Below are 19873 nucleotides of genomic sequence, written 5' to 3' on the forward strand. Positions count from 1 at the left end.
GTTATGAGGTGTTTTGTAGATTCATCATTATTCTTTAATGTTACCTAGTGTTCCGTTCAGGAGCTCAGGTAGCATAGTGCCTAAGGCACTTGACTGCTAACCAGAAGGCTGGCAGTTCAAATCCACCAGCCACTCCTTGGAAAGAAGGTTGGGCAATCTACTTCCGTAGTGATACGGTCTCGGCAACTCAAGGAGGGGTTGCTATGAGTTGGGTCCGACTCGATGGCACATAGCAACAACGGTGTTCTGTTCAGGAGCTCTGGTAGTGTAGTGCCTAAGGCATTTGACTGCTAACTAGAAGGCTGGTGGTTCAAACCCCCCAGCCACTCCTCAGAAGAAAGATTGGGCGATCTACTTCCATAGAGATACCCCCTCAGAAACTTAAGGAGGGTTCGCTAGGTAATCAGAAGTGACTCGACAGCAGTGAGTATTTTTTTTTCTTTAGTATTCCGTTCTGTCTATGTACCATAGTTTATCCATTCATCCATTAATGAGCACTTAAGCTGTTTCCATTTTTTTTGCTATTGTGAAAAGTACTGAGATAAACATGAATGTGCATATATCTATTCATGTCACAGCTCTCATTTCTGTAGGATATATACCTAGTAGTGGAATGCTGAATCATATGATATTTCTACTTTTACATTTTAAGGAAGAAACACACTGTTTTCCACCGTGATCATACCATTTTACAATCCCCCCAGCAGTGTATGAGGGTTCTAGTCTCCACGCCCTCATGAGCATTTGCTATTTTCTGTTTTTGAACTTTGTTATTAATGCTGGGCAGAGATGGTATTTCATTGTTGTTTGGATTTGCATCTAATGGCTAATGATCATGAGAATTTCTTCATATCTTCTGCTGTTTGTGTTTTAGTTATGTTTGATAGCTTATTTATGCCATGTTTTAAGGTCCCTATTTATTCTTTGATGATCTTTATAGTTTTCAGTTTTACATAAGTGTAAAGGTCTTTGATCCATCTTGAGTTTGTTATTGTATATGATGTGAGATATGGCTTCTGTTTCATTTTTCTGCAAATGGATATCCAGTTTTGCCAGCACCATTTGTTAAAGCGACTATCTTTCTCCCATTTAATGGGTTGAGGTTCTTTGTCAAAGATCAGCTGTCCATAGGTGGATTTGCTTCTGGGCTTTCAATTGTGTTTCATTGGTCTATATATCTGTTTTTGTACCAATACTAGGTTGTTTTGAATACCGTGGCTGTGTAGTTGGTTTTGAGATCAAGAAGTGTGAGGCCTCCTACACCTTGTTGTTCTTCGTTGTTGTTGTTGTTGTTATGTGCCGTCGAGTCGGCCCCGACTCATAGCGACCCCTCCTTGGGTTTCCAAGACAGTATCACTACGGAAGTAGGATTGCCCAACCTTCCTTCCGAGGAGTGGCTGGTGGGTTGTTCTTCGTTAGTAGTGCTTTACTTATCCAGGGTCTCTTTCCTTTCCACATAAAATTGTTGTTGTTGTTATTTACCGTTGAGTCGGACCTGACTCAAAGTGACCCCTCCTTGGGTTGCCAAGGCAGCATCACTATGGAAGTAGATTGCCCAACCTTGATGAATTATTCCATCTATTTAAAGAATGATGATGGAATCTGGATTGGGATTGCATTATATCTGTAGATCCCTTGGGGTAGTATTGAGATTTTCACAATGATACATCTTCCTAGTCATACCTAAATGGCATATTCTTCCATTTACGTAGGTCTCTTTTGGTTTCTTGTAGTAGTCTTTTGTAGTTTCCCTTGTGTAGGTATTTTGTGTCTCTGATTAGCTTTATTCCTACATATTTAATTTTTTGAGTGGCTATTGTAAATGTAAACTCCTTGGAAGGAAGGCAATCCTACTTCCGTAGTGATACTGCCTCGGAAACCCAAGGAGGGGTCGCTATGAGTCGGGTTTGACTCGAAGGCACATAACAACAACAATAATTGTAAATGGAGTTTTGGTGGCACAGTGCCTAAGGCATTTGACTGCTAACCAGAAGGTTGGCAGTTCTAACCCACCATCTGCTTCATGGAAGAAAGATGGGGCAATCTACTCCCATAAAGATTTACAGCCTCAGAATAAGGGTCGCTATTAGTTGGAATCAACTATATGGCAGTGTGTTTTTTTGTTTTTACTATAAATGGTATTTTTTCCAGATTTATTTTTCAGAGTTCTCTTTGTTAGTGTAAAGGAACTAATTTTTGTGCTTTGATCTTTTACCACCCTGTCACTTTGCTGAGTCTTTCAATTAGCTCCAATAATTTTCTTGCTGAGTCTCTGAGATATTCACTATATAGGATCATAACATCTCCAACTAGAGATAGTTTTATTATTTCTTTCCCAATTTGGATGCTTCTTAATTTCCTTTATTGCAATATTGCTGTGGCTATGACTTCAAATACAATAGTGAATAGGAGTGGTGATAAAGGGCATCTTTGTCTGGTTTTCGCTCTGAAGGGGAATGCTTCCAGTCTCTCTCTGTTGAGACTAATGTTGGCCATTGGTTTTGTATAAATGCCCTTTCATTCTTACTTATTGAGTGTTTTTATCAGGAGTGGGTATTGGATTTTGTCAAATGCATCTCCTGCATTGATTGATATGATGACATCCTTCTTTTCCTTTATTTATGTGGTAGATTACATTAATTGTTTTTCTAATATTGAAGCTTCCCTGCATACCTAATGAATCACACTTGGTTATGATTTATTATTTTTTTTTTATGTGTTGTTGGAATGTATTGGCTATGACTTTATTGTTGTTAGGATATCCATTATGGATATTGGTCTACCATTTTCTTTTTTTAATGGTGTCTTTGCCTGGCTTTGGTGTCAAGGTTATGCTTAGTTCATAGAACAAATTTGAGAGCACTACCTCATTTTCTATATTCTGGAATATTCTGTTTGAGTAGCAGTGGCATCAGCTCTTCTCTGAATGTTTGGTAGAATTCACCAGTGAATGCATCTGATCCAGGACTAAATTTTCTACCTTAGTCTGTGTTAGTTTAGGTAGATTGTGTGTTTCTAGAAATTTGTCCATTTCTTTAAGGTTTTGAAATTTGTTAGAGTACAATTCTACATAATATTCTATTATCCCTTTTGTTTCAGTTGGTTCTGTTGTGATGTCACACAATACCCAGTAGTTATTAAGCAGGATGTTATTCAGGTTCCATGTATTTTTTTTCCCCCTTGCTCTTCCTGTTGTTGATTTCTAATTTTATAGCATTGTGATCTGAGAAGATGCTGTGGAATATTTTGATGTCTTAAAATTTATTGAGGTTTGCTTTGTGGTCTAACATATGTTCCATTTTGGAGAATGTTCCATGTGCACTGGAAAAGAATGTATATTGTACTGTTGTTGGGTGGAGTGTTCTGTACATGTCTATGAGGTCAAGTTGGTTGATTGTGTTGTTTAGCTCTTCTGTGTCTTTATTGAGTTTCTAATTGTTCGGCCTGTCATTAAAAGTGATTAAAGTCTCCAACTATTGCTGTGCAGTTGTCTATTTTTCTTTTCAATTTTGTTAAAATTTGATTTATTTTGGGGCTCTTTCATTGGGTGTATAGATATTTATTATGGTTATGTCCTCTTGTTCAATTGATCCTTCAATCATTATATAATGCCCTTCTTTGTCTCCTATGCTGGTTTTTGCATTAAAGTCTCTTTTATCAGAAATTAATATCGCCACTCCTGCTTTTTATTGCCATTCAATTAATGTTTCTCCATCCTTTTATTGTTAGCCTCTTTTTGTCTTCTTGTCTAAGTTGTGTCTGTTGTAGACATATATTGATGGAGTATGTTTTCTCATGCATTCTGACACTGTCTCTTGACTGGTACATTTAATCCATTTACATACAGTAAAATTATTAATAAGCATGAATTTACTGCTGTTTTGCTGTGTGTGTGTGGTGCTGATTTCTTCCACATTTTTTTCTGTGCCGAGTTCATTTTTTTACAAACTCATTTCATTTATCTTAAAATCAAATTTTATCTTAATCATTTTCTTCATTGCTGTTGTTTTAGTGTCTACTGAATCTTTATGATTTTCATATATTTTATTTTAGTGAGAAAGTTTATTAATGTTCTTTGAGGTTAGCCTGTAGTTTATTATCTTCTCAAGTTTAAAACAGTCTGTTTTGATTTTTTCCTCCTTTTGGAAGTTCTGTAACTATAGTATTTGTTCCCTTTTTGCTCTGTAGTTGTCCTTGTTTACAAATTGACATCTTCTTTCCCTATTTTCAGTCTTGCTGGTTTATTTTAATTTGGATATTTCTATATGTGAGTTGGTTTCTGAATGATGTTGTCATGTGTGTTAATCTCAGCTTGTTATCTGCAGTTGTTGGTTTTCTTTCCAAAGGACTTTCTTTAGTATTTCTTGTAAGATTGGCCTTGTTTTTTATGAATTCCCTTAATTTTTGTTTCTCTGGAAATGTCCTAGTTTTGCCATCATATTTGAGGAACAGTTTTGCTGGGTATATAATTCTTGGTTGGCAATGTTTTCTTTCAGAGTTTTATATATGTCATCCCATTGCCTTCTTTCCAGCATAGTTTCTGCTGAAAAAACAGAACTAAGTCTTATTGGTTCTCCTTTCACATAATTTTACTCTTTTCCCAAGCTCCGTTCAGAATGTCTTCTTTGTCTTTGGTTTAGGAAAGTTTGATTATGATATGCCTTGGTGATATTCTTTTGGAATCCATCCTGTTTGGCATTTGTTCAGCTTCATGAATGTATATCTTTTCATCTTTCATGATAATAGGTAAATTTTCTTCCAAAAGATCTTTGACAATTTTCTCTGTGGTATTATTTATTTGGTCTCTTCCTGTTCTGGAAGTCTGTGCACATTTAAGTTATTCCTCTTGGTGGTGTGCCACATAATTCTCAGACATTATTTGTACCACCCCCCGCGACTGTTCCTCTAACAGATTAATATTGACACATTTGTCTCCAATTTCACTAATTCTGTCTTCCATTGATTCAATCCTACTTCTTCACCCTTTCGATACTTTATTTATTTCTGATATCTTGGTATTAATCTTCTGAATTTCTACTTCCTTTTTTTGGGTGGTTTCTAATTTTCCACATATTTGTCAATGTGTACTTGTGTTATCCTGAATTCTTCCACAGTTTTGTCTGTGTTTTCCTTGATCTTGTTCTCTGTACATTGAAGGTAACTAAATCTAATTTTTTTGAATTCCTTATTAGGTAGTTCCAGTGCCAATTCTTCCTCAGGGAAGTTTTTTTACCACTGCATTTTTGGTTAATTGTTTGAGCCAACCTGTCTTGTTTCCTTGTGAGAACTAAGGTTTTCTGTTATCTCCAAGACATGCTGGTGTTATTGTATTTGCATTTAATTGCAGTTTGTGTGTTGGTGTGTTTCACTTCATTGTTTCTTTTTCTTTTAAACTTTATTTTGTTTTGATATACTTGGTCATGCAGGGCCTGTGTGCTACTCTGCTTTTGAGTTTGGTAACACATAGGCACTCTCCACTTGTCTCCTACTGGATGTCATAGAGGATGAGAATGTGCATTGTTCTCTGTTTGCTGTTCATGTGGTGCAGTTGAGGGTGGGCTGGGCTGCTGGTGGTTGCCATGTCTCATTAATCAGGTGATGCAGGAATGGGTGGTGGCAGTCACCTAGTGGATGTGGCTGCAGGAGGTGTGGGTGTGGCTGGGTAGTGTGCCCAGTTTCTGTCTCCTGCCAGGTAGGACATAAGAAAAAAAGAAACAACAAAACAGAAAATAAAAACAAAGGAAAGAAAAGACAAAGAAAATAAAAATTAGGGAAGGAGAAAAGCTAAAAAAGAGAAACAAAAGATAAAAAAAGAAAAAGAATGGGAGGGAAAACAATAAAAGAAAAAACAAGGGCAGAAAAAGAAAATGAAAATAAAGGAGAAAACTGGGGAAGGGAGGCAGGGCACCCAGTTGATGTTCCTGCCAGACAAGGACATGGCACAGGGTAGGGTATCCATTATAGCACAGCATGCCTAGCCAGCAGCTGTGGGTAGGGTGCCTAGTCCAGGATGGTGCTTCTGCCAGCTTAGGAGGTAGCAGGGTTGAGACTCAAGTCCAAGACTGCACTTTTGTTGGCGTAAAGGGGGGCTGGGGGCACCTATTCCAGGACAGCACGTTCTGCCGGCCCATGGAGGTGGAGAGCATGTGCCTTCAAATGCAAGAGTGATGCATACACAGTATCCAGTCCACAAGGGCACATCTTTGACCTCAAGCAGAGAAATGGCAGTTTAGGGAAGTGTCACCAGCCACTGGGTGGGTGGAGGCGGAGGATAGCCACATTTCTGGTCATTGGCAGGGTGTAGGGAATAGGGAGAAGATTGCAATTTTCTGGGGAATAGTCACCAGTGTGAGCACTGGTGCATTCCTGGATGAGCAGAGCCAATTATTAGGGTCCTGCCCTCATCAGAACACTACTTCCAAAAATTCAGAATGGCCAATGTCAAGCCAGTTGAAAACTCACCTCTCCATATGTTCCCTTGTTAATTGTTTTCATTCAGTTTCTTCTTCTAGTTGCTATTTGATCTACTTCTTGATCCTGTTCTTTTGAAGCTCAAGGTCCCAGAATTATCATCCATATCTGTTTCATTTAGTTTCTTGTGTCTTTATTGTAGAGAGTCTGGGTAGTTTGCCTACATTGCATGACTCTCTTAATATTCTATCCTCTGGTATTTTATTGAGGAATTGTGCATCTATATGCATAAGAGATACTGGCCTGTAATTTTCTTTTCTCTTGATATCTTTGAGTGGTTTGGGTATCAGGTGTCATATTTGCTTCATAGAATAAGTTAGGGAATATTTCTTCCTTCCCTTTGGCTGATAGCAAAGAATATCAAAAAGATGTTTACCTGTGTCTTATTGATTATACAAAGGTATTTGACTGCGTGGATTATAACAAACTATGGATAACATTGGAAAAATGGGAATTCTAGAAGACTTCATTGTGCTCATGAGGAAACTGTACAGAGAAAAAGAGCTGGTTGCTTGAACAGAGCAAAGGGATACTGCATGCGCATCAGGGTTGTATCATTTCACCATACTTATTCAATCTGTATGCTGAGCAAATAATCCAAGAAGCTGGATTTCATTTTACTTGGATCCAAAATCAACACCCATGGAAGCAGCAATCAAGAAATCAAACATCATATTGCACTGGGCACATCTGCTGCAAACTACTTCCTTAAAGAGCAAAGCGATCACTTTGATGACTAAGGTGTGCTTCCCCAGGCCATAATAGTTTCAATAGCTTCATATGCATGTGAAAGCTGGACAATGAAAAAGGAAGACCAAAGAAGAATTGATGCCTTTGAATTGTGGTGTTGGCAAAAAATACTGAAAATACCATGCACTGCCAGAATAGTTAATAAATCTGTCTTGGAAAAAGTACAGGCAAAATGCTCCTTAGAAGTGAGAATGGCCAGATTGTCTCGCATAGTTTGGTCATGTTGTAGAAGGGACTAGTCTCTGGAGGATATCACGCTTGGTGAAGTAGAGAGTCAGAGAAAATGGAGAAGACCTTCAGGGAGATGGATTCACACACAGTGGCTGCAATTATGGAGTCCAACATAGGTAAGACTGTGAAGTTGGCACAGGACCAGGCAGTGTTTCATTCTGTTCATAGGGTTACTATGAGTCAGAGCCAACTCAACAGCATCTAACGAGAACAATAACCTTCCTTTTCTATCTTTTGAAATATTTAAAGAGTACTGGTGTCAATTCTTCTCTAAATGTTTGGAGGTTTTTCATCACTGATTTGATTTACTTGTTATGTATGTGTTGAGACTTTCTATTTCCTTTGAGTCAGTTTGGGTGTTTGTGTCATAAGAATTCATCCATTTCATCTAGGTTACACAGTTGTTGCCATACAGTTGTTCATAATATTCTGTCATAATTCCCTTTATTTCTATCACATCAGTTGTAATTTCCTTTTCCTTCCTTATTTTGATAATTTGTGTCTTTTCTTCATTAGTCTAGCTAAAAGTTTGTCTATTTAATTGATCTTTTCAAAGAAGCGACTTTGGGTATAATTCTATTTATTTATATTCTGATCTTTGTTATTTCCTTTCTTCTGTTAGGTTTAGGCTGTTTCCTCTACTCTTTCTAGTTCCTGGAGTTGTTAAGTTAGGCTGTTAATTTGAGATCTTCTTTTTTTAATGTAGATATTTATTGCTGTAAGTTTTCTCTGAGTACCAACTTTCACTGCATCCCGTAATTGTACATTGTGCTTTCATTTTCATTTGCCTCTAAGAAATCTGTGATTTCTCTTTTGATTTCTTCCTTGACTGTTGGTTTAATAGTATGTTGTTTAATTTCCATAAATTTGTGTATTTTCTAGTTTTGGTTTTTTTTTCAATCTATTATTGATTTCGACCTTCACTCCATTACAGTCAGAGAAAATGCTTTGTATCATTTCTTCTTAAATTTGTCAAGACTGGCTTTGTTACCTAAAATATAGTCTATCCTGGAAAATGATCCATGTGCACTGGAGCAGAATGTATCTTGTTCTGTTTTGGGTTGGATTGTTCTACATATGTCTGTTAAGTCTAGTTGCTTTAGTGTCATTCATGTCCCCCATTTCCTTGTTGATCTTCCTAGATGTTCTGTCCAATATTGAAAGTGGTGTTTTGAAGTCTCCAACTTCCTATTTCTCCATTCAGTACTGTCAGTGTTTGCTTTATACATTTATGTCCCCAAATGTTGGGTCCATATATGATTATTAAATTTTCTTGATTAATTTACTTTCATTACTATATAACATCCATCTTTATCTCTTCTGACAGATTGTCTATTAAAGCCTATTGTGTCTGGTAATAAGATTGCCACCTGACCTCTCTTTTGGGTATTATTTGCACAGAATCTATTTTTTCTATCCTTTCTCTTTCAATCTATTTGTTTAACCTTGGGTTTAAGAGGTCTTTTGTAAATAGAATATAGTTGGATCATGTTTTCTATCCATTCTGCCACTTTCTGTCTTATGATTGGAGCATCTAATTCATTTGCATTCATTGTAATTACTGGTAAGGGACTGGCCTCTGCCATTTTGCCATTTGTTTTTTGTGTGTCTTAAGTTTTCTTTGTTTTTGTCCTTTAGTACTGCTTTTGTGTTTTGCTGGTTTATTGGAATGAACCTTTTTTGGTTCCCTTCTCTTTTCCTTTTGTACGTTTTTTTTTTTTAAATATATTTTCTTAGTGGTGACTATGAATATTACATTTAAGAGCCTGTATTTATAATATTCAAGGGTAAGTAGGTGTAAATTTAACTTCAGTAACATACAAGAAATTCTCTCTCTCTCTCTCTCTCTCTCTCTCTATATGCCATCCCTCTTCCCCAACCCTGAGTTTATTATTTTTTTAATCAGTAATTACTGTTTTATATTTCATGTGCCCTATAACATAATTCTCTCATTTTTAAAAAATATATTTATTTTAAAATATGAAGTACAAAACATTTAGAATTATCAATCATGAATACCTTATTACTAGACTTATACTTGTCCATGTATTTCTCTTTATCACAGATCTTTCTTTTAATGTACAACTTTGAATTACTTTCTAAAACTTTTTCCCTTTCATCTGCAGAACTCTCATTAGTATTTTTTGTAGAGGTGGTCTGGTGGATATGAACTCTTTCAGCTTCTGTTTGTCTAGGAATGTTTTAATTTCACCCTCAGTCTCAAAGGATAGTTTGGTTGGGAGAAATCTATATTCTGTATTTCTTTCAGCACTTTAAATACATTCCATTGCCTTCTGGCCTCCAGTGTTTCTAAGGAAAAATCAGCACTTAATCTTATTGGGGACTTTTGTACATGCTTCTCTCTCACTGCTTTCAGGGTTTTTTTTTTTTTTTTATCTTTACTTCTTGAGATCCTATGATGTGTCTTGGTGTTTGGGTTTATCCTGGTTGGAGTTCTTTCATCTTCTTGGGTTTGTATATTCATGTCCTTCATTAGATTGGGGAAACACTCTACCATTATTTCTTCAAATATTCTTTCTGTCCCTTTTTCTCTCTCATCTCCTACTGGAACTACCATGATATATATATATATATTAGGTTTTTTGTTGTTTTATACCATTAATCTGTGCTGAGACTTCCTGAGTCTCTGTTCTCGTTGCTCTTCAATGTCTATAATTTTAACTATCTTATCCTCTAATTTGTTGATTCTCTCTTCTGCCTGATTAAATCTGTTGATAAGTCTTTCTATTGTTTCTCATTTCAGTTGTCTTTTAGTTGCAATCTCTCTGTAGACCCTCATTTGTTGTCTTGTTTTCCTTATTTCTTTTAACTGTTTTCACTCAGTTCTTTATTTAATGTTGTATTATATTCTCCTCCTTCTTTTATTCAATCATCCCTAGATGTGTTTTCACTTACTTTATTATCATCTTCATTTGGATGCACCATTATTTCTCAGTCCTTTTGGGTGTCATGTGATTTTTCTGTTGGGGCACTGCAATTTTCAAGAATGTTAACTTTCTTGGTTTTCCCCTAGTATTTGTTTTTGCCCACACTACTTTCTGCAAGAAACTCTTAGGTAGGTAGGCAGAGCCTCCAGCCTTTGCTTGCTATTTTCTCTCCCTCTCTGTTATAGCTCCTTCTCTCTCTCTGGTATAACTGGGAGTCACAAGGTCCAGATCTCATTTTTCACCTTTCAATCTCTCCCAGACACACTAGACAACACACTGTGGTCAGTCTGTCCACCATACTCAGGCAAGATACTGTATACCAGTCTGTCTATTAGAGGCCACAGTTCCCTCTCTGGTTATTACTCTCTTCCCTCTGTTTCTATAATCATATTTTTAGTGGGAAAACCCACATCCAGTAAGTCTCCTTTAAGGCTGGGTATTGTTCTCTGGGTGATGCTTACATCTGACCTGGCATTCAGAGGAAGCACAGGCAGCCTTTCCTCTATTTCAGGAGAAGGAAAGGTTGACACTCACAGAAGGACCTGTCTCTACTTAGTTGATCCATCTACTGACTCCACTGTAGGGAATCTTCTGTAGGTGTTTCAGCCCAGCAGATGACAGTTAACAGTGAGAGGGGTAGTCACACTCCACATGGACCTTCAGGGAGGTCTGCCTTTTGCTATCAGAGCTGATCCCATATATGTTGGCTGTGGGTGTAGCCTCTACTCAAGATGTCTATTTCCTAGCACACAACAGCCTGTTAGCAAAACAGTGCTGACTATAAGAGCAAGCAGACTGACCCAAACTGATTCCCAAGGTGGGTGTTCCTGTTGGCTTCAGAGGTCTGAGTAATAAAGTATACAGGAAAGCAGGTAAAGTGCTATGGGGCAGACTCCACTGTGGGGGCTTTCTGTAGCAATCTGCAACAGCTTGGCAAATGATAATTATCATGTAGAGATGGGGGAGTCACACTCACACTCTGGTCAGATCCCCACAGAGCTGTGCCTTGTTGCTATCAGTATTTTTGGTAGATTGTTGTCTGTGAGTGTGGGCTTCACTCAAGGCTTCTGCTTGCTAACACACAGCAGCCTCAGTCAGCTGTCCTAAGCGATAACCAGAAGTGAGGGGAAACTAACCCCAATTGACCTGCAGAGAAGTTTATCCTGTTAAGTTTCAGAGGCCAGAGCTATGAAGTGCACGGGACTTCCACAGCAATTTGCAGTAGGCTTGCAACCACTCCTCGGAAGGAAGGTTGGGCAATCTACTTCTGTAGTGATACTGCCTCGGAAACCCAAGGAGGGGTGGCTATGAGTTGGGTCCAATTCGACTGCAGTGTGTTTTGTTTGGTTTTGGTTTGCAACTGATACTGTCTGGGAGGGGGAGGTGCTGGTACTCTCCAAATGGACCTCGAAGGAGGTCTGCTTTGTTGATTTTAGGACAGAAGTGTGGGGTACTATCTGTATAGAGGTTAGGGAAGCAGGCACTTTTTCTGGGGCCAATATCCCAGTTCACAGCAGCCAGCAGTCTGTGTGGCTGGGTGAGAGGGAGGGGCAGGGAAAGAAGTCGTTTTCCTACCACACGTGACTGGTTGTTGATTTCTTGATTCTTACTCTCTCCAGTTCCTCACTTCTTTCTCTGAATTGCTCCCCAATTCAGAATCCTTCAAAGCTGAGTGCCATTTTCCTTGTTGTATTTGTGGAGGAGGATCAGAACAATAATTTGTTTATACCATAATACTCCTAGAATTCCCCCAAAATATTATTTCAATAAATGCTCCAAATGAAAGATTCATGGTAAAATAACAGTGTATGACAAGCTGTTTTTCAGAGTAACTCAACATTTTCCTCTTCCATCAGCAACATATGCCAGTTGCTCTACATAATCATTAGCACCTGCTACTATCAGTAGGTTTTGTTTTAGTCATTCTAATAGGTTTTTAGGAGCCTAAGTGGTGCAGTTGTTAACCACTCTTCTATTAACCAAAAGATCGGTGGTTTGAAACAACCAGCTGCTCCATGGGAGAAAGATGAGGCAGTTTGCTTCCATAAAGATTTACAGCCTTGGAAACCCGATGGGGGGAGTTCTACTCTTTTCTATAGGTTTGCTGAGTCAGAATCAACTCAATAGCAGTGAGTTAAGTCGTTAGTGGTATCTCATTGTAACTTTACTTTGCACTTCCCTAGTGGAGTCCTTAAGGAGCGCTGGTGGCACAGTGTCCAAGGCATTTGACTGCTAACCAGAAGGTTGGTGGTTCAAACCCACCAGCCACTCCATGAAAGGAAGACCGGGCAATCTATTTCCATAAAGATTTACCACCTCAAAAACCCAACAAGGAGGTCACTATGAGTTGGAATTGGTTTGGTTTTCTGAGGTTAGTAGAGTCCTTAAAGAACTCTCATGGTGTAATGTTAAGGCATTTAGCTGCTAACCAAAAAGTCAGTGGTTTGAACCCACCAGCTGTTCTGTGGAAGAAAGATGAGCCATTCTGCTTCCATAAAGATTTACAGCCTTGGAAAACCAATGGAAGATCACTATAAGTTGAACTGACTTGATGGCAATGAGTTTGGTTTTTATTTGAGAGGCATCTTTGGTTGATTCCATGGCTCCTAACTAAAAGGTTTGAGGTTCAAGGCCATCCAGAGGCTCCTCAGAAGAAAAAGGTGATGGTCTACTTCTGAAAAATGAACGACTAAAAACCCTATGAGACATAGTTCTGCTCCGACACAGATCATGGGGTCACCACGAGTTAAAGTCAACTTGACAGCAACAGCACTAGCAATTAATAGCTAATGATGTTGAACATCTTTTTGAGGGATTATTTGCCATCCCTGTAGCTTCTATGGTAGTTCTTCTGTCATTTCAAGTCTTTTGTCCATTTTGTAATTGGATTGTTTTCTTATTATTGAGTTTTGAAAGTAACTTTTATATTCTGGACACAAGCCCTCTGCTGAATATGTGATATGTAAAATGTTTTCCCCATTTGTGGCTATTTTTCAAAAGGCCAATTTATTGATTTTTTATGGGCTATCACATTGAAGAAACTTGACCTAACGCTGTATCACAAAGCTTTCCTCCCATGTTTTCTTCTACAACTTCACAGTTTGCATTTTACATTAGTATCTATGCTACTTTTTAACTTTTTTTAAAAGTGGGAGGATTAGGTAGTTCATTTCGTTCTTTCACTACCTCTCTCTGTGACTACAAATGTCCACCACCACTTGTCTATCAGTTTGTCATACTGTGGTGGCTTGTGTGTTGGTGTGATGCTAGAAGCTATGCCACCATATTTCAAATACTAGTAGAGTCACCCACAGTGGACAGCTTTTAGCTAAGCTTCCAGACAAAGACAGACTGGGAAGAAGGGCCTGGTGGTCTACTTCTAAAAAAACCTGACCTATAAAAACCTTATGAATAGCAGCAGAATATTGTCTGACAACGCCAAAAGATGAGTGCCTCAGGTTGGGAGGCACTCAAAATATGATCACGGAAAGAGCTGTCTCCTCAAAGTAGTACTAGTTGTTAGGTGGTGTCAAGTCGTGACCCTATCTATAAAAGAATTAAACACTGCCTGATCCTGTGCCATCCTCACAATCCTTGGTATACGTGACCCCACTGTTGCCACTGTGTCAATCCATCTCGTTGAGGGCCTTCCCTTTTTCACTGACCCTCCACTTTACCAAGCATGATGATATCCTCCTCCAGGGAATGGTCCCTTTCTAAAACATGACCAAAGTAGGTAAGACGAAGTCTAGTCATTCTTGCTTCCAAGCAGCATTCTGGCTGCACTTCTTCCAGGACAGATTTGTTCATTCTTCTGGCAATCCATGGTACTTTCACTATTCTTTGCCAACACCACAACTCAAAAAGCATCTACTCTTCTTTGGTCTTCCTTATTCATTGTCCAGCTTTCACATGCATGTATGAGATCACTGAAAATACCAGGGCTTGGGTTAGGCATACCTCAGTCTTCAAAGAAACATCTTTATTCTTTAGCACTTTAAACAGGCCTTTTGTAGGAGATTTGCTCTGTGCAATATGATGTCTGATTTCTTGACTGCTCCTTCCATTGGTGTTGATTGTGGATCCAAGTAATATGAAATCCTTGACAACTTCAATCCTTCTCCATTTAACCTGATGCTGGTTATTGGTCCAGTTGTGAGGATTTTCATTTTTTGTTGAAGTGTAACCCATACTGCAGACCGTAGTCTTTAATCTTCACCGGTAAGTGCTTCAAGTCTTCTTCCTTTCAGCAAGCAAGGTAGTGTCATCTTCATATTACAGGTTGTTAATAACTCTTCCTCCAATCTGATGCCACATTCTTCTTCATATAGTCCAGCTTCTCAGATTATTTGCTCAGCATACAGATTAAATAAGTATGGTGAAAGGATACAACTCTGATGCACACATTTCCTGACTGTAAACCATGCAGTATCCCCTTGTTCTATTCTAACAATAGCCTCTGGTTTGTCAATCTTAATGATATGAATGGAGTAAAACTTTCAGGGTCTTCATTTGCTGATGTGTCACAACTCAAAATGAGAAGAAACAGCTGCAAACATACATTAGTAATTGTGAAACATATGAAGTATGAATCCAAGAGAATTGGAAATGGTAAAAAAAAAAAAAAAAAAAGAAAAGAAAAGAAATGGAACACTTGAAGATTGATATCCTAAACATTAGTGAGTTGAAATGAATTGACATTGGCCATTTTGAACCTGACATTGGCCATTTTGAACCAGACAACCATATGGTCTACTATGAGAGATGAAAACTGAAAAGGAATGGCATTGCACTCACTGTCAAAAAGAGTATTTCAAATCTATCCTGAAGTACAATGCTATTAGTGATATGATAATATCTGTATGTCTTCAAGGAAGAGCAGCTAATATGGCTATTTTTCAAATTTATTCATAAACTACTTATGCCAAAGGTAAAAAAATTTAAGACTTTTACCAACTTCTGCAGTCTGAAATTGATCAAACATACAGAAGATTCATGGATAATTACTTGTGATTGGAATGTGAAGGCTGGAAACAAAGAAGAAAGATAAGTAGCCTGAAAATATGGCCTTGGCTATAGACATGATGGTGGCATTGCATGAGAGAATTTTGCAACACCAATGATTTATTCATTGTAAATACCATTTTTCAACAATATAAATGGTGACTGTACATGTGAACCTCACCATATGGAATGCAAAGGAGTCTAATCAACTGTATCTGTGGAAAAATACTGGAGAAGTTCAATTATTAGTCAAAATAAGGCCAGGTGCCAACTATGGAACAGACCATCAAATGCTCATATGCAAGTTCAAGCTGAAGCTGAAGAAAATTAAAACAAGTCCCTCAGAACCAAAATATGACCCTGAGTATATCACACCTGAGTTTAGAGACCATCTCAAGAACATATTTGACACAATGAACACTAATCACTGAAGAATAGATGAGTTGTGGGAAGATATTAAGTATATCATACATTAAGAAAGCAAAAGGTCAAGAAAAAGGAAAGAAAGAAAAAATCAAAACTTTCTTGAATGTAGAATAAAGTGAAATGATGAAGTAAAAGAGCTGAACAGAAGATCTCAAAGGGCATCATGAGAAGACAAAGTAAAGTATTATAACGAAATGTGCAAAGACCTGGAGTTAGGAAACCAAAAGGGAAGAATATGCTTGGCATTTCTCAAGCTGAAAGAACTGAAGAAGAAAAGGATTCTATAGGTAAAATATTGAATGACACAAGAAGCTAAAAGAAGATGGAAGGAATGCACAGAGTCACTGTATGAAAAAGAACTGAGCAATATTCAACATTCAACATTCAGGAGGTAGCATATGATGAAGAATCAGCGGTCATGAAGGAAAAAGTCTGAGCTGCACTGAAGGAATTGGTGAAAAACAAGTCTCCATGAGTGGTCAGAATACCAATTAAAAAGTTTCAACAGACAGATGTAGTGCTGGAGGTGCTCATTCATCTAAGTCAAGAAGTTTGGAAGATAGCTACCTGGCCAACTGACTGGCAGAGATCTGTATTTGTGCTCATTCCAAAGAAAGGTGATCCAAGAGGGGGGAGAAAAAAATAAAAAAAACCTCACTGCCAAGCTCGATTCTGGCTCACAGCAATCTCCATTGGGTCTCCAAGGCTGTAAATCTTTACAGAAGCAAACTGCCTCATCTTTCTTCCGTGGAGCAGCTGGTGGGTTGATATCACTGACCTTCTGGCTAGCAGCCACATAACTTAACCACTACACCATCAGAGCTCCACAGGTGACCCAAGAGAATGTGGAAATTATTGAACAATATCATTAGTATCACCTGCAAGTAAAATTTTGCTGAAGATAACTCAAAAATGGTTGCAGCAGTATGCTGACAGGATACAACCACAAATTCAAGCTGAATTCAGACGAGGGCATGGAACTTGGGATATCACTGCTAATATCAGAGGGATCGTCTCTGAAAGCAAAGAACACCAGAAAGATGTTTATTTGTGATTTATTGACCATGCAAAGGCATTCGACTGCATGGATCATAACAAATTATGGATAGCATTGCCATGAATGGCAATTCTTTTCCTCATGCAGAAACCGTACATAGACCAAGGGAAGTCATTCAAACAGAACAAGGGGATATTGTATGATTTAAAACCAGAGAAGGTGTGCATTCAATCTATATTAAGAAGAATACTTCTGAATATACTAAGAAGCTGGACTACATGAAGAATAACAGAATCAAGACTGAAGCAAGAGTCATCAACAACCTGCAAGAAGCAGATGACACAATCTTGCTTCGTGAAAGTTAAGAGGACTTGAAGTACTTTCTGATGAAGATCAAAGACTACAGCCTTCAATGTGAATTACACCTCTTACAAAAAGAAAATAAAAATCCTCACAACAGGACCAATAAACAGCAATATGATAAACGAAGAAAAGACTGACGTCAAGGATTTCATTTCACTAGATCTGCAATCAACGCCCATGGAAATAGCAGTCAAGAAACCAAACAACATATTGCATTGTGCAAATCTGGTGCAAAAGACCTCTTTAAAGTGTGAAAAAGCTAAGATGTCACTTTGAATACTACACTGTACCTTACCCAAGCCATGGTACTTTCAATAGCCTCATACGCATGCTAAAGGTAGACAATAAATAAGGAAGGCCAAAGAAGCATTGATGCCTTTGAATTATGGTGTTCGTGAAGAATTTTGAATATACCATGGACTGTCGAAAGACTGCACAAACTTTTCTTGGGAGAAGTACAGAAAGAATGTTCCTTAGAACCAAGCACAGCAAGACTTTGGCTAAAATACTCTGGATGTATTATCAGGAGGGACCAGTCTCTGGAGAAGAACATCATGCTTGGATAAGTAGCAGGTCAACGAAAAAGAGGAAGACCTTCAATGAGATGGATTCACACAGTGGCTAAAACAATGGGCTCAAATTAGCAATGACTGTGGACGATGCAGGACCAGTCTGTGTTTCATTCTGTTGTACACAGTGTCACTATGAATCAGAACTGATTTGGCAGCACCTAACAGCATGCAATAGGATTATCAGTACATTTAAACTGAGGTTTATAAATTATTATACATTGCCAATGTGTTTGATAATAGAGACTTTTTGGTGAGAAGTTATTAAAACCTCAAAAAATAAAGTAAAGCTAAGGCTGACAGTTGTAAGAGGTGTTCAATTACTTACTAAATGAATATTGGAAAAGTAAACACTAATCTTATTGATGGGAGACAGCAAAGGAAGTGAGATGATACATGGGTACTATTTTCTTTTTATGGAGCTCTGGTGGTGTAGTGGTTAAGGCATCTGGCTACTAACTAAAAGGTTTGGTGGTTCAAACTTACCAGCTGCTCCGTGGGAGAAAGATGGGGCAGTCTGCTTCTGTAAAGAATTAAAGCCTTGGAAACCCAATGGGGGTCGCTATGAGTAGGAATTGACTCAATGGAAATGAGGTATTTTTTCTATTGTTGTTATTTTATTTTTCCAAAGACCAAACCAAATTCTGCCGTCAAGTCAGCTCCGACTCACAGTGACCCCTCCTTGGGTTTCCAAGGCAGTGGTCACTTTAGAAGTAGATTGCCCAACCTTCCTTCTGAGGAGTGGCTGGGGAGTTTCAACCACCAGCCTTCTGGTTAGCAGTCAAATGCCATAGGTACTACACCACCAGAGCTCCCATTTTTTTTTAGTAAACATTAATTAAAACACAGCTAGTTGTATTGAAAATGAGGTCACTAATTTCATGTGCAGAAAAAGTATTATTTCTGTGGGAAAGATTCAAACCAAAAAAACCAAACTCACAGCCATCAAGTCAGATCCAACTCATAGCGACCTCTCCTTGGATTAGAGATAGATTGCCCAACCTTCCTTCCAAGGAGTGGCTGGTGGGTTTGAACCTTCAGCCTTCTGGTTAGCAGTCAAATGCCTTAGGCACCACACCACCAGAATGGTAAAGATTAGTTGACAATACTTATTTTCTAATGGGAAGATTTATTTCACTCATGGCAGTGAGTAAGATGAAAAAAACTACAAAATGAAAACTTAGATATATAGAGAGAATAATTTACTAACAGTAAGAATTACTGAAATTTTTAAGAAGAAACTAATACTAGTTTTCTTCCTAAAATTTTCAGATTGTCAATATCCACAGGATCCCTACTTGCCAAAATCCACTGACAGGTCTGCAGAAGTCTTTGTTTACTATTGGTATAAGGGAAAAAAAAATTATGAATTACAAATATTAACACTAAATATTTGCCCTAAATGAACAACTGGCTAGTTTAAAAACTTATCTGTGTCCAAATAAAGTGAACTTAACTCCTAAGATTCTTTCAATTCTAATTCTTTAATGTAGAATACTGAAGGTAGTATAATGCTTGTTTATTATGAGAAGAGAAAAAAAGAATAAAAATTTTAACTAAGGAGGTGATGAGATTTGAAAACTGTAATAACTCTCTGTCAAAGATAGTTCAGATTTTCTGACTTTTTCCAAAACTAAAAAAAGCTCAGGCACAACTGTTCCTTTAGTCCCTATTCTTTATAATCCCTAAACATTCCTTTATGTAATTTACAGTTAAAAGGCTCAACAGATAAGCATTTTATAGGTAAAAATATCTAATATGTCCTATGATAAAACACAAAATTTTACAAAAATTTGGGATAATGACATTTAAAGCATGATTTATCAGATTAACACTATAGAAGATAATTCAAATATGATTGAAATGCCGAGCAAAATCCAACCTGACATCATAAGTCAAGTCAAAATAATTTGCTAGTGTATCATTTTCTTCTGTCAGCTATGTATGCTGTGTATGTATCATTATCAGGGAGGAGTTAAGCAGACATGGAGTTCTAAAACAAGATATTAACTAAATTTTGAGTATTTAACAAAAAGAATCTAGAACTCTCCTACATAAGTTTAATAAATCATCACGGTTTATTTAACAAGGTTTTTCTATATCAGACTGTGTTT

The sequence above is a fragment of the Orycteropus afer genome, unplaced genomic scaffold (genome assembly GCF_000298275.1).
Source record: "Orycteropus afer afer isolate SDZICR_OR568_19922 unplaced genomic scaffold, OryAfe1.0 scaffold00021, whole genome shotgun sequence".
NCBI lineage: Eukaryota > Metazoa > Chordata > Mammalia > Tubulidentata > Orycteropodidae > Orycteropus > Orycteropus afer.